We start from the raw sequence: 20,061 nt of genomic DNA on the forward strand, positions 1-20,061 counted from the left end.
CTGCCAACAACCATGTGCACGGGGAGGGTGGATCCTTCCCCGGTAGAGCCTCCAGATGAGAACCCAGCTCTGGGCAAACCATGATGGCAGCCTGCATGGCCCTAAGCAGAGGACCCAGCCCAGCTGTGTCTGTACTTCTGACCCACAGAAACTAGGAGAAAATACATCTGTGTCATTTAAAGCTCTTCAGTGTGTGGTAATTTGTTACGCAGCAGTAGATGACTAGTACAGTTTTTATCCTCATTTTGGGAAATGATACAACCCATATACAATACATGCTTCTTGTAAAAACCTCAGAGTAGAAATATGTGGAGTAAAAAGTCAAAGTCTTTCTCTCCATGTCCTCCTTACTCCACTTTGCTCATGGGAAGTAATAGTCATCAATAATTTGGTGTGTATCATTCTACAGTAGCCACGTAGCCACACATAAGTTATTAAAAAATTATACATTAGTTTATACTGTATGTCCTGTGGTGAGACTGGCTCTTTTTCCGCTTCACTGTATCCGAACCTGTGTCATGTAGCCTGTGCAGTCTTTTTAACCGCCGATAAGAATCCCTAGTGTGGATTGACTGTAATTTAGCCTGTCTCTGTCGCTTTTAATTCTTCACGGTTATAAAGAATGCCTTCGCATCTCGGTACACATACCATTATGCATCTGCATGTATTTTTTGGCTACTGCTGATGCTCAAGAAAGAAATCACTGTTTTAGTAGCCCAGTACGTTAACAAATTTAACAGATAAGGGATTGGTGGGATTATTATCAGGTACGCCATCTTGCGGATTGACAACAAAAATCTATTTGGGCTAGTGTGGAGAGATCTCTAAGGTACATAAAGTTTCAAAGAAGTTTATAAAAGCATAGTAAGCTTCAGTGTATGTGTGTGCATGGTGTATTTCAAAGAGGATATATGGACACACATGTGTACGTGTGTTTGCGATATTTCTGGGTGCCACACGTGAAACAGTTTTACCTTTAGAGAGAGGGACTAGTCTGGTGTGGAATGTTAAAAACTTTTTTGTACATACGTCTATGTTAGTTTTAATAGTCACATACTTATTTTTGATAGATACTGTCAAGTTGCCCTCCAAAATACCATCTTGTTAAGATGTTTGGGCATATACAATAGTGATGCGTATTCACACATTTAACTATATATAATTATACAAATTTAAACATAAGAATGAGATTTTCCCAATAAATATTTGTGGATTTCACTTGTATTTCTAATTTGTTAAAACAGAAATCAGGTGGGATGAGTTGTGCCATTTATGGAGCACCTAATGTATGCTAGATACTATTCTAGAAATCTTTTACAAGTTATCTGATTTTATCCTCTCGACCCTTCTGTGAGGCTGACGTGATGGCCCTTTGTATTTATAGATGAGGTAACAGCTTCGGTGAGGTCATACCGCGTTCCCCGTGATGGATCCAGTTTTGGAATCTAGGTCTTGATGATTTTAATTTTTTTTTAATGTTTATTTATGTTTGAGAGAGAGACAGAGACAGAGCATGAGCAGGGGAGGGGCAGAGAGGGAGGGAGTCACAGAATCCGAAGCGGGCTCCAGGCTCTGAACTGTCAGCACAGAGCCCAACCCAGGGCTTGAACTCACAGACTGTGAGATCAAGACCTGAGCCGAAGTCGGACGCCCAACCGACTGAGCCACCCAGGCGCCACTTGGTTTGATGATTTTAGACCCTGTGTTCATTCTAGTCTAGTCTATCCTGTAGGCACAAGTACCGTATGCAGCAAATGTGGAAATTCCACTTTCATCCATCATTTTCCCCCACTCAAGCTGTATCAGCAGTCCTGGGCGACTGTGCCTTTGTTCTTAGTTATTTCTAGGTTGAGCTGAAATGAGGGAGTTTGCCTTTGTTCAGATCTCTCTTCTGACACTTGGCAACTGTGTCCTCAGGCAAGTTACTTAATTTCTCTAACCTCCAGTTTCATCATTTGTAAAATGGAGCTAGAGAGCCTCTGACAGGGACCTGAGAAAGTGTTAGCTGCGGCCACCTTCATCACTGGTGTGGTGATTGTTATTTCAATAGTTCCTGCAGGAGCATAGTTGTTAGATGGTTTGACCATTCTTTCTTCTCTAATTAGCTCATCTTCCTAAAGGATATTGTCTTCAAATCCATCAGTCATTAATTATTTTGAGTTACTAAAAATCATTTGAGAATCACTTGAGAAAAATAGATTAATGGCTATGTGGAAAGCTTCTCAGTGTAAGTATGAATCCTGCACACTCTTAGAAGGTGTATTCTCCCAAACACGGAACATGGAGATAATATGTTGTATTCTTTTCTTAGGATTCTATGAAAAATGTATTGAAGCTTCTGTTGAATGGCCTGTGATTATTTTTATGACTTTTCAGTGAAGTATAATGTGGTCTGGTAGCTTTATCACCAAAGTGCAGTTAGGGTCTAGGATAGAAAAGATGAAAAGAATGATTTAATACCACTTAACTATTTTTACTTGAAACTTTGCTTAAGAGTTCCGGGTTAGGAGAGGGTGGGGGGGGGGGGGGGGGGGGAGGGGGGGGGGAGGCAAGATGAATCAGCCTGCCTCCCAGTGGAAGAAACACAAGGATTCTACTTAACTGTAGAGGACCTTGTTCATGAAAAAGGAAGGCATTAGTTTAGATTTCTTTAGATGCCATTTTATAAAGAGCCACCATCTAGATGACGTAAAAATTCTAGGAGTGTGCAAACAGAATTATTATTTACTGTATATTACTCTTACCCTATGAGATTTAGATTATGTTTATATGAATTAAAGTTTTATCTTTTAATTTATATTGTGTCCTCTAAGAAAGAAATTTGTTCATACCTGTAAGAAAGGACTTGGAGAATAATTATCCTATTTTAAGTGATTATAGAGGACTATAATTTTTGCATCTTGCTTTAATGAGATCCTTCCATGGATTATTTGATGCCAGATTTTAGTTTGGAATGAGGAATCTAATTATAGCCCTGCCCTTATGGAAAATATGATTTGCTTTACAATGATCCTCTTTATGATGTGGTTTTCCAGGAATGCATTGCGGCAGAAAGCTGGGACTGTGTATGTCCTTTAAAAATGTCTCCCATTATAGCTAACATTTCATTGGCTCATGCAGTTTAATGACATGACCAGCAGATGGTGATCAAGTATAATGAAAATGTACTTGTGATTGAGTATGTTCATCTATGTGAAAAAACATTTTTCACTTCAAAAATAATGATGTAATTTTTTAGTCTGGATACTTAAAAAACTGCAAAAGAATCTTTTTCTTGGTTAAACTCCATTTTTGTGTGTAAGTGACATTAACACTATAAATAGCCCTGCTCCTAAATTGTTGGATGAATTTATGGGGTTGCTGATCAGTATCTTTCCTTCCTAGGGATTCTTTATATCCAGTGGCATAAATAAATATGGTTAGGATTACACACAGTAAAACATCCTTAGATATTTACAAAGTACATTCATTATATTTACAAATAGCCCCGTTGTTTGGGCAAAGATAAATTCTACAGTAGCACCATCCCGTAGTACTTTCTGCAGGGGTGGAAATGTTGTATGGCTGTGCTATCCAGTACAATAGCCACTATTCACATGTGACTGTTGAGCCCTTGAAATGTGACTAGTGTGACTGAGGAACGGAATTTTAAGTTGTAATTAATTTAAATAGCTGTATGTGATTTAGTGGCTCCTGTATTGGGGCTTGGCACTGAAGACCCGGGTCTTCTTTTGGGCCACTGTAAAGCCTGAGCTAGACGGAGAGCTGCTGTCTAGGTGGGGAAGCGGGATGCAGACCGGGACCTGGAGTTGGGTGTTGGTACCTATAAACTGCCTCCGCCACAGGGGAGCCCTTTTATCTGTGCTTACTTGCGATTCATGGGTATCTCTTCTTTGATGATAATCACCCATGAGCAACACCTAGTTGCTTTTCTGTTCGGTCAGTCTCAGGTTTCAGAGGAGCTCTTGCCAATAAATCTTTTTGAAAGAAAGAAAAAGTAATCATTTTCCTTAAGTTGATTTTTTTCATCATTTTGTTTGGATAAAACACTTAGCATGGATTACATGTGATTCATTGGATGCTTTTGATACAGTGGCTGCTCGTTAGGTAGACACTTATCCTTGAGCTCTACAAATAAGTCTGCTGCATAAATGAGGAATGGAAACTGTTTCTTAGGATACTCCATAAAACATAATGTTTCATGCACTCATAAAACCACCTAACTACTCATTAATTTTCAACATCAACACATTAGTTAAATAGCATTCTTCGGTGTTTACCAGGTCAAGGAAGTGGCAGCAAGTTGCAACTGAGATAGAATTGCTTTGAGAACAATGGGCTTGCGTTTTTCTGAGGCTTTTTTTCTTTTTGTTTTAGTGAGTCAGATTTTTGACGTATTTAGTTGCTTTTTAAAAAATTTTAATGGGTGGGGCTTTGTAATAGCATCTTTTTATTTCACAGGCAACTTTCTTTTTGTGAGGTCATAATATTGAATAGTTTTGATTGTCCTTTTAATAAAAAAAGATGACAGTAAGTTTATAAGTATGTTACCGTAAAACTTAATTTTAAGGGAATTGAAATACTCTCTGAGTGTTGTACTGTTAAACCAGAGATCAGTTAATAAACGTTGACTTAATTGTATGGTTTTTATTTTTAAGTTTTAAAATCGAATGTTATTTTCAGGTAGGAAATGGGGAAAGCAAGAAGTCTCAAATTGTTTATGAATCTCTGGTCATTTTTTTAGTTTTGTCAACCCATCTCATTTTTTTTTTCATTTTGTTTTGTTTTTCTTTTTATTCCTAATAAAGTTCCCTTTGAAAAATTAAAATAATATGTTGTGGATCATTGGAAGTTATTTTTATTTTCTTATTTCCAGGGTAGTTCGATAGTTTACTGCATTATTAGTTGTTGCTATTTATTTTTATGTTTCATTTCCATTTAGCAATGCCTTAAGAAGATGATTCTTCAGGTGGTGTGTAACATTATTAGCCGCTGCTTAGATGAATGCAAAGACATGAAATCTAGTTAATTCTCATTTTAGTTTCCTGATCATTTATAATCTAGTAGTTGTGTAGGAGTCGTATGATTCTTGCAATGTTTTACAACTGTGAAACATAGTGTACATGTAAAAAGTGCACGAAAATAGGGGCGCCTGGGTGGCTCAGTCAGTTAAGCATCTGACTTCAGCTCAGGTTATGATCTCACGGTTTGTGAGTTCGAGCCCCTCATCGGGCTTTGTGCTGACAGCTCAGAGTCTGGAGCCTGCTTCAGATTCTGTGTCTCCTTCTCTCTCTGCTCCTCCCCTGCTTGTGCTCTGTCTCTCTCTGTCAAAAATAAATAAATGTAGAAACAAAAAAAAGTGCACGAAAATATACAGGTACAGTTTAAAGAACAGTTATAAAATAAACATCCCTATACTTTTAAGCCACCCAAGAAATAGCATATGATAGTACTCCAGGAGACCTTGGGTGTCCTTCCTGACTGGCTCCTCTTGTCATCTCCTGAGAGGACCATTGTCCTGTCTTTTGTGTATATCATTTCTTTTCTTTTTTTTTTTTTTTTAACTTTATATAAGTGGGACCATACTTAATATATTATTTTGAAGCTTCTTTTTCTCATGTTTTTCAGATCTATCCTTGTTAATAAATGTGGCTGTGTTTCATTCTTTGTGGCAAACTTTTAAAGTCAATGTGTAACATACAAGACTTAATCAAAGCTTGGTGCAGCTTTACAAAATGAATACCTGTATGTAACCATCTTCTAAAGCAAGAGAGAGACCATCCTCAGCTCTCCAGAAAGCCCTCTCTTGCCCCTTCCCCGTCATTTACCATCCCACCAAATAGTAACCACTATTCTGCATTACATCACCGTAGATCAGCTTTAACAGTTTTTGATTCATAAAGCGTGTTCGCTTTTTTCTAGCTTCATTGGCTCAACGTTATGTTGTGAGATTGATTCGCGTTGTTGTGTTTAGCAATGGATTATTCTTTTTTATTTACTACTGTGTGAATGTATCGCATTTATATACGCATTCTACTGTTGTTGGATATTTGGTTTTGTTCTGGGCTTTGGCTGTTACAAATAATTCTGCTGTGAACATTCTCGTACATGTCTTTTAGTGCCCATGTGCGCACTGTGTTGGCTTGGAAGTGTCCTTACAGTACATTCTGCCAGAGAGTTTTCCAAAATGGTTATGGCAATTTACTTTTCCAGGGTAGGATTTCAGAGTCTGTGGCTCCCCCACTCTCCCAATACTTGGTTTGTCCGTTTCGTTTAGTTTTAGGGATTCTAGTATGGTGTGTTTTAATTTGCATTGTCCCACATGGCTAGTGGCATGGAGTACCTTTTCCTATGCTTTTTGGCCACTTGGATGTCCTCTTTTGTGAAGTTGCTATTCATTTTTTAATAAAACATGGCTTCTCAGTGTTTTTTGATTTGTCACGGTTCTTTGTCTATTCTGGATACAAATGTACATATCCAGAATACATTTTTTGTTGATGTACGTATGGCATATATCTTCTCCCACTTTCATTGGTGTGATCTGTCGAATGTCATTAACTTATATTATAGTTTTATTTGTTGTTTGTCTCTGATATTGTTTGTGCTTTTTTTGTGTGTCCCGTTTAAGATTTCTTGCCTTGCCTATCCCAAGGTAATGGAGATACTTGCCTATGTTGCCTCTAGAAGCTTTCTTATCTTTCTCATTTAGGTATGTGCTTCATCTGGAATTGATTTTTATGTATGAAATGAGGTAGGGCTTTCTCCCACCCCTAGTCAGCCCAGGATAGTGGAGGGATAGCCATTTAATCCAACATCTTAAAAAAAAAAAAAACCCCAGCCTTTCCCCACTGCTGTAGTTGGCATCATTATTGTAAACTAGGAAATCTTATTTGTGTGGGTTTATTTCTGGACCCTCGTCTCCTCCATTGGTCTATTTGTCTATCTGTGTGCTATTACTATATGCCTTAATTACTGCAGCTTAGTAGTGTAGCGTATGCATTCCAGCTTTCTTTTCTTCTCCAAGATTGCCTTGGCTCTTCTTGGTTCTTTACCTTCTCATTTAAATTTTATAATTAAAATTGTTTTTTTTTTTTTTTAATTTTTTTTCAACGTTTTTTATTTATTTTTGGGACAGAGAGAGACAGAGCATGAACGGGGGAGGGGCAGAGAGAGAGGGAGACACAGAATCGGAAACAGGCTCCAGGCTCCGAGCCATCAGCCCAGAGCCTGACGCGGGGCTCGAACTCACAGACCGCAAGATCGTGACCTGGCTGAAGTCGGACACTTAACCGACTGCGCCACCCAGGCGCCCCTAAAATTGTTTTTAGTGTTTATTTTTTTGAGAGAGAGTGAGTGAGAGTGAGTGGGGGAGGGTCAGAGAGAGAGGAGACCCAGAATCCAAAGCAGGCTCCAGGCTCCAGGCTCCAGGCTCTGCGCTGTCAGCACAGCCCCCGATGTGGGGCTCGAGCTCACAAACTGTGAGATCATGACCAGAGCTGAAGTCGGCCACTTAACCAATTGAGCCACCCAGGCGCCCCCTAAATTTTACAATTAGCTTACCAGTTTATACACACACACACACACACACACACACACACACACACACACGTATCTCTGTTGACATTGTAATTGGAAATTATTGAGTCTATAGATCAATTTAGGAAGAGTTAATATCTTTATAATATGGAATTACACTCCCAGGCCCAGATAAACAGTGATCTGCTTTTCGTGTCTATGGTTTTGCCTTTTTTAGAAATTTCATCTGAGTGGATGAAATACATAAATACATACATAAACTATGTAGTCTTACGCATCTGATTCTTTCACTTAGGGTATTGTTTTTGAAGTTCATGTTGCCTGTATCAATAGTTCATTCCTTTTTAACCCTGGATGGTATTTCGCTGATGAGTATATCACATTTTGTTTATCCATTTACCAGTTAATGGATATTTGGATTGTTATCAGACTTCAGCTATTATGAATTATGCTGCTGTGGACATTCATACTGCAAATTTTTGTTTGAGCACGTGTTTTTCATTTCTTTTGGGTAGATATCTAACAGTGGGCTATATAAGTGTATATTTAACTTTTTAAGGGAAGTAGCAAACCATTTCCTAATGTGGCGGTGCCATTTGACATCCCTGTTAGCAACGTGTGAGTGCCTCAGTTTTTTCACATCCTCACCTCTTGGTATTATCAGTGTTTTTGATTTTGGTCATTTTAATGGGCATGTAGTGGTATTGCATTGTGGTTTTAATTTGCATTCCCCTAATAACTACTTGTGCTGAGCATCTTTTCATGTGGTTAACGACCATTTGTATATCTTCTTTGGAGAAATGTCTGTTCCGATAGCTACCTGCTCCCCACACACCCAACTACAATCAATGATCACTAGAGACATTTCTGAAAGGGTGAATAATGGGAGGTACAAAGGAGTCGCTGGTTTCCATAGCAGTTCTGAAATCCAGTTGGGCAAATACTGGAAATTCCTTAATCAAGGCTCAAGACCTGGGACTAATATTGCATGTCTCCTAGCTCCTCCCACTGGGCTCTTGAGTCCATCTTCTGAGTTCTTCCCTTTTCATGAAAGATAGCATGTATTTGCAGCTTAGTACTTTTCTCAGCCTGTCTCCCTCCAGAAGAATTTTGGACACTTTTGTACTCTTATCTTTTTCAGTCTAGGGGAGCAGTGATTTTGCTGAATAATTTTCTCAAAACCTTTGTAGACCTCCTGTGCATCTCTTTTATGTTCATTCCACTAGACAAAAGCCACATGTATTAATCTCATTGAGATTTCCTTTCCATGTTGGGTTGCTTCTGACAAGATTGAGGGATAATGACCTTAACCTTTCTAGAGGCTCTGTTGTTTGATTGAGAGAATCTGTAAAGCATCGCCTTAATCTTTTTAAAGTTCTCTGTGTGTGAATGTATAGTACTCTTGATGTACCACCTTTGATCTTTTTGATCTTAAAAAAAGGTTTTTCATTTATACTCTTGGCTTTTTCTCTAGGCGGTGCTCGGATTTCACTCGGGTGCCATTTCTTAGTTCAGCATCTTTTGCTAGCTGGAGACTGAGAATTTTTAAAATCATGAAGTTCTCGTTCTTTTTTCTTAGGTGTCCTCCACTTAGTTTAATTTATTACTCTTCTGTTGCATTTTACTCTAAGCAGCAAGAAATACTTTGCTTGGAAATCTCCGTCACCATATCACTCATCCAACTTATTAAGCACGTCTTCTGTTTTACATGTTACTTAAGGTGATAGTGTGGCCACTGCATAAAAGGATCCCTCTCCTGTTTTTCAGTAACATGTCTCTCACTTCCTCTTGAGTTCTCACTGGCAAATCTCACTTGAGTCCTCAAGTCCAGATTTCTACTAACAGCCTCTTCCGGTCAATTTTGTCTTTTTTTTAGTATATAAGTCAAAGTCCTTCCAGCCTCTGACGACTACCTGGTTCAAAAGACACTTCCACTTTTTAGGCGGTACCTCGTTCCTAGGTACCAAAGTCTGTATTAGTTATCTATTGCTGCATAACAGATTGTTCCGAGTGTTAGCAACTTAAAAACAACAAAATTTATTATCTTGTAGGCATGGCTTAGCTGGGATTTGTGGCTCAGGTTCTCTTGTAAAGCTGCAGTCAAAGTATTTGTGGGGTGTTTGGGGGCATCAGTCTTAGGGCTCTCATTCAGAGGCTTCTTTAAGTTTCTTGCTGTTCAGACTTCTCCAATGAGCAGCATGAAAGATGGCAGCTGGCTTGCATTGAAGAAAAGAAGCAAGATGGAAACCAGGGTCTTTTTTGTAAGCTAATCTTGGAAGTGATAGCCTGTCACTTGTGTTATATTCAGGTTATTGAAAGCAAATCACTAGATTCAGTGGATACTCAGAGAAAAGGGTTTACACAAGGGCATGAATGCCAGGAGATGGGGGTCATTGGGAACCATATTAGATGTTGCCTACCACACACCTAGAACAAGTACTAAAAATATAATAGACATATAACCAGGAAGAAATATAACTAAAGAGATTAAAATGGAATACAGTAAAATAGTCAACATAAAAGTAGGTAGGGAAGGAAGAACAGAGAAACAGAAGATGGGACAAATATAAAACAAATAGCAAAATGGCAGACCAAGTAGAGCCATGTGAATAATTACATTAAATGTAATTGGACTCAACAGTCCAGTCCAAAGGCAGTGAATACTAGATTGGATTTAAAAAGCAAGAACCACGTTGTATGTTATCTATAAGAGACATACTTTACAATACAAAGACAAGTAAATTGAAAGAGTTGTGGAATGTAAAGAGATATAAAATGAAAACAGAAGCATAAGAAACCTTAAGCCAAAGAGAATTATTAGAGACAAACATAATTATTTTGTACTGATACAAGAATAAGTTCATAAGCATGACATAACAGTTATAAATGTGTATGTAGCAAATGATAAAGCTTCAGAAATATGCGAGTCAATAAATAACAGCCAAAGGAAGAAATAGACAAATCCACACACGTTGCAGATTTTAACACCTTTCTTAGGAACTGATAGAGCAGAAAATTCAGTGAGGATGTAGAAGACGTGAACAGTGCACTGACCCATCTCAACCTCATTGACGTCTATAAAACACCCCACCCAACAAGTACAGATTACACATTCTTTAAGTGTGCATGGAATGTTCATCCGATAGGTCATGTCTGGTCATAAAAGAAATCTCAGTTGGTCACCAAAGATGAAAGTCGCACAATATATAGTCTGACCTCATTTGAATTTAATGAGAAATGAACAGTAATAGTACTGTATATCCAGGAAAGCCCTAAAATATTTATAAGTTAAAAAAAAATCATTCTAGGAAAGATCTTATTTTATTATTAGTGCTTTCTTTTTGCTTTTTAAAAGAAGTGTATTTTGAGGAGAGGGAGTGCCCACTGGTGGTAGGGGCAGAGAGAGAGTGAGAGAGAATTCTAAGCAGGCTCCGCACTGTCAGCGCAGAGCATGATGCAGGGTTCAGATTCACAAACTATGAGATCATGACCTGGACGGAAATCAAGAGTTGGACACTTAACTGACTGAGCCACCCAGGTGCCCCATTTAAGATTTTATTTTTAAGTAATCTCCACACCCAATGTGGGGTTTGAATTCATAACCCCAAGATCAAGAGTCTCTCCGACAACGGAGCCAGTCAGGTGCCCTCCAAAAATCAATTATACCCATTGGTGAAGAAAGAAATCACAAGGGAGTTTAGAAAATATTTTCAAACAAATGATAAGGAAAATACAATACATAAAACTTTATGAAGTGCAGCCAAGGCAGTGATTAAAGGGAGATTTAGAGTTTTTAATGCTTATATCAGAAAAGAAGAGATATCTGAAATCAGTGATCATAGCTTCCCCCTTTTGAAGCTGGAAGAGTAAGAGCTAAGTGGACCCAATGTAAGTGGAATGAAGGAAATAAAATAGATGAGTGGAAATCAATGGAACAGAGAATAGTAGAGAAAAATCAATGAATCAAGTATTGATTTTTTTGAAAACTAAATAAAATTGATAAATTCTGGTCAGACTTATCAAATAAAAAGAAATATATGGACAAATATAAAAACCTGTAGAATTTTCCTTTCGGTTTATAATTCCATTTTTAGGGGCGCCTGGGTGGCTCGGTCTGTTGAGCGTCCGACTGCAGCTCAGGTCATGGTCTCGCAGTCTGTGAGTTGGAGACCCACGTCAGCTGTGCTGACAGCTCAGAGCCTGGAGCCTGCTTTGGATTCTGTGTCTCCCTCTCTCTCTGCCCCTCCCCCGCTCATGCTCTGTCTCTCTCTCTGTCAAAAATAAATAAACATTAAAAAAATCTGGGGCGCCTGGGTGGCGCAGTCGGTTAAGCGTCCGACTTCAGCCAGGTCACGATCTCGCGGTCCGTGAGTTCGAGCCCCGCGTCAGGCTCTGGGCTGATGGCTCGGAGCCTGGAGCCTGTTTCTGATTCTGTGTCTCCCTCTCTCTCTGCCCCTCTCCCGTTCATGCTCTGTCTCTCTCTGTCCCAAAAATAAATAAAAAACGTTGAAAAAAAAATTAAAAAAAAAATCTATATATATAATTCCATTTTTATTTTTTATAGGAGTAGAAAGAAATATGTGTAAAATAATTATAAATATACGTTAATGGGTATGCAGTATCAGCAACATAAACTTGTGGGGAGAGGTGTGGAGGTATAAAGGAGTAGAGTTTTTGTATGTAGTTGAAGTTTAAAATATATTGTTGTCACTTTAGGATTAAAAAAATTGTTTTGTAATCCTCATGGTAACCACAAAGAAAATACACACAAAAGGCTATGAGAAGGGAATCGAAACATGTCATTACAAAACGTCAACTAAATAAAAAGGCAGGCAGGGAGGAAATGAGAGACAAATAACCTATAAGACATACAGAAGGTAACAAAATGTCAATAGTGAGTCTTTGTCTATCACTAATTCATTGCACTTTAAGTGTAAATGGATTAAACTCCACAATGAAAAGTCATGGCTTAGCACAATGTATAAAAAAATGCCAGTATTCAGCTATATGCTGTTTACAGGAGACTCACTTTAGAGCTAAGGACACACACACCCACACACAGGTTGAAAGTGAAAGAATAGAAAAAGATATTTCATGTAAAGAGTAACCGAAGGAGAGCAGAGGTGACTGTATATCATACAAAATGGACTTTAAGTAAAAAACAGCTATGAAACAGAAGGACATATATTATGATAAAAAGGTCAATTCACCAAGAAGATACAATTATAAAATACATGCACCAAACATATGAGACCAACATTGTCAGAACTGAAGGGAGAAATCGCTCTAGAGTAATAGTAAGAAACTTTAGTACCCCGCATTCCCACATTCAACAATGGATAGAACAATCAGAAGATCAATAAAGAAATAGAAGGTTTGAACAGTACTATATATAAGACCAATTGGACCAAACAGACATATACAAAGCATTCCACCCAACACAAGTACACATGGAATAGTTTCAAGTACACATGGAATATTCTCCAGGGTAAATCATGTGATAGGCCACAAAAGAGTCTTCATAACATTTTAAAAATTGAAATCACACAGAGTATTTTTTTTCTGAGCAAAATATAGGGAAACTAGAAGTTAATAGTGAAACTGGAAAATTCACAAATGTGTGGAATTAAATAACTCACTCTAAGCAAGCAGTGAGTCAAAGAAGAAATCAAAAGGGATATTAGGAAATATCTTGAGATAAATGGAAATGAAAACACAATGTACCAAAACTTAGGAAATTCTGTGAAAGCAGTAAGAGGGAGACTTAAGGTTGTAAAAGCTTGCATTAAAAAAGAATAAAGATCTCACATGGACAACCTAAGTTTACATCTTAAGGAACTAGAAAAAGAAGAACAGGGGCGCCTGGGTGGCGCAGTCGGTTAAGCGTCCGACTTCAGCCAGGTCACGATCTCGCGGTCCGTGAGTTCGAGCCCCGCGTCAGGCTCTGGGCTGATGGCTCGGAGCCTGGAGCCTGTTTCCGATTCTGTGTCTCCCTCTCTCTCTGCCCCTCCCCCGTTCATGCTCTGTCTCTCTCTGTCCCAAAAATAAATAAAAAACGTTGAAAAAAAAATTTAAAAAAAAAAAAAAAAAAAAAGAAAAAGAAGAACAAACTCCAAAGATAGAAGAAAGGAAATAATAAAAACTAGAGCAGAAATAAACAAAATGGAGAATGAAAAAATATTAGAAAAAAATGAAACCAAGAGTTGTTTTATTCAGAAAAAAATGAACAAAATTGAAAAACCTTTAGCTGAATTGCTTAAAAAGAAAGAAGACTCAACTGAAATCAGAAAAGAAAGGGGGGAGTATTACAACTGATTTTACAGAAATAAAAAGGATTATAGGTATGATGAGTAGATGTATGCCGACAAATTGGATAAACCAGATGAAATGGACAAATTACTAGAAACAGTCTACCAAGACTGAATCATGAAGAAATAAAATCTGAAAAGACCTGTAACTGGTAAGGTTATTAAAGGAATATTCAAAAAGCTCCCAACAAAGAAAAGCCTAGGACCAGATGGCTTCATGGGTGAATTCTACTGAACATCCAAAGAATATTTAACACCAATCCCCCTCAGACTCTTCCAAAAATTGAAAAAGAGGAAGCACTTTCAAATTCATCGCATGAGGTCAGCATTACCCTGATACCAAAGCCAGACAAAGACACTACTGGAAAACTACCGACCAGTTTCCCTGATGAATATTTATGTAAAAATCTTCAAAAAAACCAAAAAACCCCCAACAAAACAAAACCAGCAAAGAAAAGAAACAACTAGCAAACAGAATTCAGCAGCACATTAAAAAGATTATACACCATGACCAAGTGGGATATTCCTGGAATGCAATGAGAATTCAACACATGAAACTCAGTCAGTATAGTACACTGCATTAACAGAATGATTGAAAAAGCCACATGATCATCTCAAACGATGCAGAAAAAGCATCTGACAAAATTTAATACCCTTTCATGATAAAAATAATAAACTAGGAATAGAAGGAAGCTATTTCAAAATAATAGGCCGTATATGAAAAACTGATCACTAACATCATACTTAATGGAGAAAGACAAAGACTTTCTAATCGCCAGAGTGATTAGGCAAGAAAAAGAAACAAAAGGCATCCAAATCGGAAAGGAAGAAGTAAAATCATCTCTGTTCACAGATGACATGATCTTATACATAGAATATGTACATAAAATATACATAGAATATGTATGTATTCCATACAAAACTGTTAGAACTAATAAATTCAACAAAGCATCAGGATAAAAAACCAACACACAAAAATCAGTTTCATTTTTTATATCCTGACAGTAAACAATCTGACAAATTAAGAAAATAATTCCATTTACAATAGCATCAAAAAGAATAAAATACTTAGGAATAAACTTAATCAAGGAGGCAAAAGCCTTGTACACTGAAAAACTACAAAATTAAAGAAGACACTAGTAAATGGAAACACATTCTAGTGTTCATGGAAGACTTAACATGTTAAGATATGGTCAATACTACTCAAAGTGATAAATGGATCCCATGCAGTACCTATCAAGATTCCAGTGGCATGTTTTTCTGTTTGTTTGTGTTTGTTTTCAGAAATACAAAAATACATTGTAAAATTCGTGTGGAATCTCAAGTGACAATGAATGGCCAAAACAGTCTTGGAAAAGAAGAACAAAACTGGAATACTCATACTTCCTAATTTCAAAATTTATTGCAAAGCCACAGTAATCAAAATAGTGTGGTATTGGCATAAAGACAGACATATATAGAATAATTGAGTAGAACAGAGACCCCAGAAATAAACTCTTACATATATGATCAAATTATTTTTTGACAAGGTGCCAAGACCACTCAATAGGAAAAGGACAATTTTTTTTTCCAACAAATTGTGCTGGGAAAACTGGATGCAAAACACATGAAAAAGAATGAATTTGGACTTTTACCTTACACTATATATAAAAATTAACTCAAAATGGATCAAAGACCTAAACATAAGAGCTACAACTATAAAGCTCTTAGTTGAAAATATAGGGGAAAAGCTTCATGACAGTGGATTTGACAATGATTTACTGGATATGACACCAAAAGCACAGACAACAAAAGAAAAAAGATGATGAATTGAGTTATATCAAAATGGAAAATTTGTGTCTATAAAAGGATGCAGTCAAAAGAATGACGAGACAACCTATGCAGTGGGAGAAAGTATTTGCAGATCATACATCTGAAAAACAGTTAATATTCAGAATATGTAAGAAACTTCTACAACTCAATGACAACAATGAAATAACAACTCGGTCAAAAAATGGGCAAAAAAACTTGAATGGACATTTCTCCAAAGAAGATGTACAAATGGCCAGTAAACACATGACAACGTCAATAATCATAATAATCATTTTGGAAATGCAAATCAAAACCATAATGAGAGGGGCACCTGGGTGGCTCAGTTGGTTGAGTGTCTGACTCTTGATTTCTTTGACTAGGTCATAACCTCATGGTCATGGGATCAATCCCTGTGTCGGACTCTGCTCTGAGTGTGGAGTCTGCTTGTGATATTCTCTCTCTCTCTCTCTCTCTCTCTCTCTCTCTCTCTCTCTCCAACAAACCATAATGAGATACCACCTCACACCTATTAGTATGGCTACTATAAACAAACAAACAAATTAAATGTTAGCAAGGATGTGGAGAAATTGGGACCCTTGAGCACTCTTGGTGGGAATGCAAAATGGGGTAACTACTGTGGAAAATAGTATGGCAGCTCCTCAAATAAACTAGAAATAGTTACCATCTGATCTACCAATTCCTCTTCTGGGTATTTATACAAAAGAATTGAAAACAGGACTTGACATGTTCATGGTATCCTTATTTGCACTAGCCAAAAGGTGGAAGAATTCCATGTGTTCATCAGTGGATGGATGGAAACAAACTGTGGTATATACATACAGTGGAATATGAATGAGCCTTAAAAAGGAAGGGAATTCTGACACATGTTACAACACGGATGAAACTTGAAGATACGCTAAGGGAAATAAGCTAGTGACAAAAAAGACAAATACTGTATGTTCACACTTTTGCGAGGTACCTAAAGTAGTCTGATTCGTAGAGGCAGAAAGTAAAATGGTGTTTGCTAATGGCTACAGGGAGAGGGGAATGGGGTATTGTTAATGAGTACAGAGTTTCAGTTTGGGAAGATGAAAACGTTATAGAGATGGATGGTAGTGATGGGTGCACAACAATGTGAGTGGACTTAATGCTACTGAACTGTATGCTTAAAAATTATTAAGACCCCTGGGGTGGCTGGGTGGCCCAGTTGGCTGGGCTCTTGTCCAGCTCTTGATTTCGGCTCAGGATATGATCTCAGGGACGTGGCATCGAGCCCCACTTGGGTTCTGCACTGAGTGCAGAGCCTGCTTGGGATTCTTTCTTTCTCTCTCTCTGCCCCTCCTCTGCTCTGCCTCTCTCTCTCTCTCTCTCTCTCTCTCTCTCAAAAAAAAAAAAATTGGTTGGGACAGTAAATTTTATGTTACATGTATTTTGGCACAATTAAAAATAAAAAAAATTAAGAGAAAACACACAATAACAGTATCAGGAATGAAAAGGAGACTCCATATGGATCCTGTACATATTAAGAATATAATGAGAATAATATAAACCACCTTCTACCACTGAAAACTTGAATGAAGTAGACACATTCCCTGAAAGACACAAAACTAATACTGACTCAAGAAGAAATGGGAAATTTGAGTCGCTCTATTATCTACCAAGGAAACTTAATTCATAATTAACCACCTTCCCACAAAGAAATCTCCAGGCCCAGATGGCTTCGTTGGTGAATTTTATCAGGCTTTTATGGAAGAAATATCATCCTGCATGAAATTTTTTCAGGAAATAGAAAGAGGGAATGCTTCCCAACTGATTTTGTTAAGTCAGTATCACTTTGTTTCCAAAAGAAGACAAAGACATCATAAGAACCTAAAACTGCATACCAGTATTCCCTCATGAACATAGATTTAAACACTCTGAATTAGCAAGTTGTATCCAGAAAAAGGATAAAAAGGATATTATATCATGAATGTATGAGGTTTAATCCCAGGAACATGAGGGGTTTTGGCACTTGGAAATCTATGTATTTTAAGAAAGAAAAATCATGTCATCATCTCAGTAGATGCAGAAAAAGCATTTAACAAAAATGCGAAAACCAACCATGATAAAAACCCTCAGCGAATTAGGAATGGAGGGGAACTTCCTCTGCTTGATTTAAGTTAATCATGAGAAACCAAAGCAATTATAAAGAAAGAAAAAAAAGAGGACTTAACGTTCCTAATTTTTAGAATTAAACCTACAATAATAAAGATAGCAGTGTTGGGAAGGGATGGATAAAGCCAGAGATTAGAGCATATTCTAGAATTTGAACCAGTTCTAGAAATACATCTGTACATACCGATTGAAAATCCATTGATTTTCCACAAAGATGACAATGGAATTAAACGAAGAAAGGAATTAAATCAAATTATGGGGGGAACAACTGCATATCCACATGGGAGAACAATCAAATGGGTTTTAGACTTAAATGAAAGTGCTAAACACTAGAGAACTTTTAGAAAAAAACCAAAAATCATTGTGACCTAGGAGTAGGCAAAGATTTCTAAAATAGGATATAAAAAGATGCAGACAATGAAGAAATAAGTTATAAACTGGACTATCAAAATCGAAACTTTCTTTCTTTGAAAAACACCATTTGGAAACTCACCTGGCAAGGCACAAAACGAGAGAAAATATTCTAAATACAAATAATCTGACACAGAACTTGTGTCTAGAATATGTGAAGAACTCTTAGAATTCGAGGAAAAGTGGACAACCCAACCACTGTGCAGAAGATTTTACAGACAAAAGAAGGTATATGAGTGGCTAATGTATATACTTGAAAAGATGGTCAGCGGCATTCTGGATCAGGGATCCGGATCTTAGAAAGTTTCTTAGAAAGTTTAAGATACCATACCATATGACCCCACAGTTCTATTCCTAGACGTTTAGTCAAGAGAAATGAGAACTTACTCCACATAAACACTTGAACTAGAGTGTTCATAGCAGCTTTATTCATAGTATCTGAAATGTGGAGACCATCTAGATGTCCATCAGCACATGAATAAATACACAAATTATGGTTCGTTCATATAATGGAATACCACTAATCAATAAACGAAAATGAACTTTGAATACACTTAACAATATGGCTGAATCTGAAAAACATTTTCCTCAGTGAGAGAAGCCAGACATAAAAATGTACATACTGTTTGAGTCCGTATACATGAGATTCTACTAAATGGAGGTTGTCTGGGTTTGCAGGAGGGAATAGGTCGATTAACAAAGGAGCTCGAGAGAACTTTTGGGTGTGATGGGAATCTGTGTCTTTATTGTGGTGGTTATACAGGTATTTGTCAAAAGTCCTCAAACTCTACGTTTTAAGTGGATCCAGTTTTATTGTCCATAAATTGTACCTCAACGCACGTAATAAAAATCACATGCAGGTGTAGCTGAGTCTTCCTTGGTGTGGCTTCTTCCAATCTAAACACCTGTGGACGAAAAGAGTGAAGTTCTGTCTCCCTGCCAGCCATACAGCCAACCCACGGTGGTGACAGAGGGCCTGGAGAATTCCCATTCAGAGACCTGGAATGAGAGGAGTGATGGCAATTCTATGGCAGTTCTGAAATCTAGCCAGGCATTTATTGCCTGTATCTTGATTAGGGTTTAATGCTCCTTCCCCGGGAGTGTTCTTTGTGGCTCTTCGCTCTGTTCCTGGGGCTCTTGGCTTTTCCCTCTGAATTATCTTTTTTTTTTTTTTTTAATGTTTAGAGAGAGAGAGAAAGAGAGAGAGAGAGACAAAGCATGAGTGGGGGAGGGGCAGAGAGACAGAGGGAGACACAGAATTGGAAGCAGGCTCCAGGCTCTGAGCTGTCAGCACAGAGCTGGACGCGGGGCTCGAACTCACAGACCGAGAGATCATGACCTGAGCCGAAGTCAGCCGCTCAACCGACTGAGCCACCCAGGCGCCCCTGGCAGGTTTGACTTTCTTCTTCTACTTAGGGGAACTTTGATTGCTTTCTACTTCTCCAGAGTCTAGTTGTTTCTGGAACCAGAGCCTGGCAGACCTTCAGTTTTCATCCTTTTCATGGCATCACATTTTTGTTTTATCTAAAAGTGATATTGTAAGTTCTTCTTTTAGGCTATTTGATGTAGTCTTAACTGGCACTGTCCCTACTATTTCTTTTAATAACTATTTCCTGAGTTTCCGTTTTATTTACTCCTACTGGAATTCCTATTATTTCGATGTCAGAGATTATGAGTCTTTCTACCTTATCTCTTGCATTTTCACTTATTGTAATCATCCCTTTATGTTTTCCTTCGTGTTATCTGAATATTTCTTGAACTAATTTTATAATTCGCCGATTTGATTTTATACTATATTTAATGTGTTAGTCTCTTCCATTATGATTTTAAAATTTGGTAATCATGTTTTTTATTTGTAAGC

General features: G+C 37.7%; 1 protein-coding gene across 8 annotated transcripts in view; it reads left to right on the forward strand.

Annotated features, from left to right (window-relative positions):
* CEP112 (centrosomal protein 112) overlaps positions 1–20,061 on the forward strand; it is a 413,298-nt gene that overhangs the window by 18,809 nt on the left and 374,428 nt on the right. The gene's annotated exons all lie outside the window — the stretch shown is intronic.

Source organism: Panthera uncia, chromosome E1 (assembly GCF_023721935.1).
Source record: "Panthera uncia isolate 11264 chromosome E1, Puncia_PCG_1.0, whole genome shotgun sequence".
Lineage (NCBI taxonomy): Eukaryota > Metazoa > Chordata > Mammalia > Carnivora > Felidae > Panthera > Panthera uncia.